Source organism: Nicotiana sylvestris, chromosome 6 (genome assembly GCF_000393655.2).
Source record: "Nicotiana sylvestris chromosome 6, ASM39365v2, whole genome shotgun sequence".
Taxonomy (NCBI): Eukaryota; Viridiplantae; Streptophyta; class Magnoliopsida; order Solanales; family Solanaceae; genus Nicotiana; species Nicotiana sylvestris.
Genome location: NC_091062.1, coordinates 13,188,332 through 13,192,135, shown reverse-complemented (window position 1 = coordinate 13,192,135; position 3,804 = coordinate 13,188,332).

Sequence of the window (3,804 nt, the reverse complement as noted above, 5' to 3'; positions counted from 1 at the left end):
GAGAAAATTCCATTCCCCGAGGAATAGAATATGAAACGTAAGTAAACATATTTTTCTAATTGGATATCTTTTCTCGCCTTCGAATTAACTCCCTTCGGTTATGCAGCTATCGAGTGGTACCCTGGTGCTGTCAAGAATCTCCCGATCTGGGTCCGATCACTTGATTCGATAAGCCCATATGTGAAGCGTGTGTGGCGTGATTTGGATAAGACTCGTTGGGAGGCCAAAAACCATGGTGAGTTTTTATTTCTGTCATACTCGAGCTCCTTAGAGAAGATATCTTTTGATAGTATTCTCACCCTTTGTGCTTATGCAGGCCTTGGAGAGGCCATTTTGATGAGGGAACCCCCGCCTAGGGAAGTAGATACCCCAAAGCCTGCTAAGGAGAAAAAGAGAAAGAAGAAATCAATAGCCGAGTCCCCAAAGTCGAAGAAGGCTAAAGTTCAAGAGCCTAAGGTTGATTCAGCGGCCTTAACTTCGGAAGTAGTAGAGAGCCCCCGAGCTGGGGGCGAAGGTAAAGATGACTCCCTGCTAGCGCCCGGGAAAAGAGGAAGCGTGACTGCTTTGGACCTTGCTGAGCCGATGGCTATTGAGCCGATGGCAAATAAACCAGAAGTTGTTGATATTGTTCCACCTCGGGCCGGGAGGCTCACGAGGGTGGGTCAGATGATGTCCCCGAGCCAATCGATGGCCAAAACATTTCCCGAGTCGAGGGGCACTTGGTATATGAGTCAGGAGAGCCCAATTCTGAGGCTCCTCAGAGGCAAGAGAAGGCTCCGATCGATCTAGCCGGAGTTATTGATGTGGGTAATTCTCAGCCGGGTTCGACATTCCCTCTGAGGGAGACACGGGATGCCCGTAATAGAGAAACTTCTGATGCGGGGGTGTCCCTTAGGGAGAATGATGCGTTTGAAGGATTCTTCACTGGGGTGAAGAAAACCCCAAGCTTAATGCTTCTCTCATTTTTGAGGAAGCCGAGAGGCTCCGCAAATAGGTAATCGTCTATCGACTATGCTCTGAGCTTTGATCTTCATCTTCCTGATTTTATTATTTCACGCTTTCAGGCTATATTGCTTTACAATCAGGCCTTTGCTAAGTCCCAAGCTGAATTGACCCACTGCAAGGGAGAGTGTAGGAGGCTCTCATCAGAGGCTGACGAGCTCAGAGCTCATTTTACCAAAAAGGAGGAAGAACTTCATGGCCTTCGGGCTCGTTTGGAGATAGTGTATCGAGAGTGGAACGATCTTGATGAGCAGGTAATACAGTCTTCGTATGTTTTTATTTTCGTGCTTCTCTGATTTTAGCATTTACCACCCTTGGGTTGATTTTTGCAGCTTGAAAAGAAAGATGTCCTGATGAGGGAGGGGCTTAAAGCCAGGGATATTGAGATTCTCAGACTCAAGCAGCATGTGGACGAGATAACCTCCGAGAGAGATTCCCTCTAGGGAAAGTTGACCTCAATTGAGCATTATCTTCAGGATGCAAGGGCGAATAGTAGCAAGTATAAGGATCTTCATGCTGAATCAGTCGCCACACTATCTGCAGCCAAGTCCGAAGTTGATGCGCTCACATCCTCGTACTGAGATGATGTTGCTGCTACAAATGCTTGAGCCAAGAAGATATATGAAGAGGCCGAGCTTGAACTGACCCAAGCCCTAAAGCATGCCCGGTTAAGATCTCGGAGATAGGCTCTTGAGGATGTACATGCAGGGGGCATTGACTTGTCTGTTGAGATCAAGATGGTGAAGGCCCTAGAGGAAGAATTGGCAGCTTTGCTTTCTTTCGATAATGGTTCAACCAGTAGTTTGGTCAGCGGCTCGGAGGATGATGAAGATGAAGGTGAAGTCCCCGAGGGGGGGAGGTCGTTGATGTTCCGGGGGCCGAGGGCCAAGTCATTGAAGGCACAACTTCTGAGGGAGCTCCGTCCGGTCAAGTGACCCCAGCGGTAGATTAGATTTTTCTTTGTTTCGGTGTAAGGGCCCCTCATGGACTTTGTAAACATCTTTTATCAATGTAAGAATTTCTTCATTTCGCCTTCGATTTGCAAAAGATCCAAGTGTATGACTCTAACGCTTAGTCTGAATACTGGACCCGGAACATAATAAACCCTTAGGTTTTTAATTAATTGATATGATGCTTCTTAAAGTCCTTTGTTATCCCTCGGACTAAGCTTGGATTGATTTGATGCGAACTTAGGTCGCCGGGACTTCTGAGTCCGAGCTGGGTGAGAGCTGGATCTCGATTTTTGAAATAAAGCTAGCCTTTTTTAGGCCTCGTTGATAGTCCTCGAGTGTGAATTTTCTCGAACTCAGGTAGCCTTTGGACTTAGCAACCGGGAGTGTTTGCTCGATCATCTAAAAATAAAGATAGCCCTTAGGCTTTTACAAATAGTCCCCGAGTGAGAGTTTGCTCGAACTTGGGTAGCCCTTAATTGGGTGAAAATTTGTTTGAACTTGAAGTAAAGATAGCCTAAGGCTTTATATATAGTACCCAAGTGAGAATTTTCTCGAACTCGGGTAGCCTTCTTAATAGTCGAGTGAGCATTTGCTCGAACTCGAAATAAATATAGCCCTGAGGCTTTATTAATAGTCCCCGAGTGAGAACTTGCTCGAACTCGGGTAGACCTTGGGCTTAATAGTCGAGTGAGTGTCTGCTCGAACTCAAAATAGAGATAACCCTGAGGCTTTATTAATAGTCCCCGAGTGATAACTTGCTCGAACTCGGGTAGCCCTTGGGCTTAATAACCGAGTGAGCATCCGTTCGAACTCAAAATATAGATAGCCCTGAGGCTTGTTAGGCTGGCCCTTAGGCTCTTATGCATTAGCTCTTAGGCTCTTTTTAGATTGGGTTGATGCGACCTCAAATATGGCTATAGTTTTCCCTCATTTTGGCTAAAGACTTTTGAAGTTTTGATTATGCCTTGGCATGTTTTATGTTCGTCCGACTCTTCAACGGCTCAAACGAGAACCTCGATTACGAGTCGATATGTGACGATAGCTGAGTACTTGGGGAGGTTTAATCGAAGGCTGAGTTTTCGAAACCTTTTCATCAAAGGCTAATTGTTTTCGAAGCCTTTTTATTGTTTAGAGCTGATATTATCGAAGCTCATTTGCTTATGCTGAGGGTAGCCTGATTAATCGGTACTTTTCAAAGTATTTTCGAAGTATTTGGAGGCTTTTAGTTTTATGGAGGCTGTCGGACGTCTCGAAGCCGCGTTAATTCGGCCGCAGCCTTTTAGTTTGACCGTAGTCTTTGTGTTTGGCCGTAGCCTTTAGTCCCCGGGTGTGGTGACCTTGGCGTCTATATTAAGGGTATGCCTTTTTAGGGGTCTTACAAGTTCGAATATATAGTTTTGGCCTTCATATTGGGGTTATGCCTTTTTAAGGTCTTGTAATTTTGAGTATGCCTCGTTGAGGTCTTAAAAGCTCGGTATTGCCTCCTCGAGATCTTATAAGTTTGGGCATGCCTCGTTGAGGTCTTACAGATTTGATGTTGCCTCACTGAGGGTTATGGATTTTTAAGGTCTTATAAATTTGAGTACGCCTCGTTGAGGTCTTAATCTTGGGCATGCCTTGTTGAGGTCTTACAGATTCGATGTTGCCTTACTGAGGGCTTACGAGCTCGAAGTTGCCTGATCGAGGTCTTACGAATTTGAGTTTTCAATGGCTCGATGAGCTGACTGTTGATGATAGTCCCCGAGTGTTCGAAATTTTCTAGCTCTTGAGCCGTCTTATGAGAAAGTAGTGAACTTCTTCGAGGCACAAAGTGTTTTAATAAGCAAAGAGGCTTCCTCAATTATTTGAT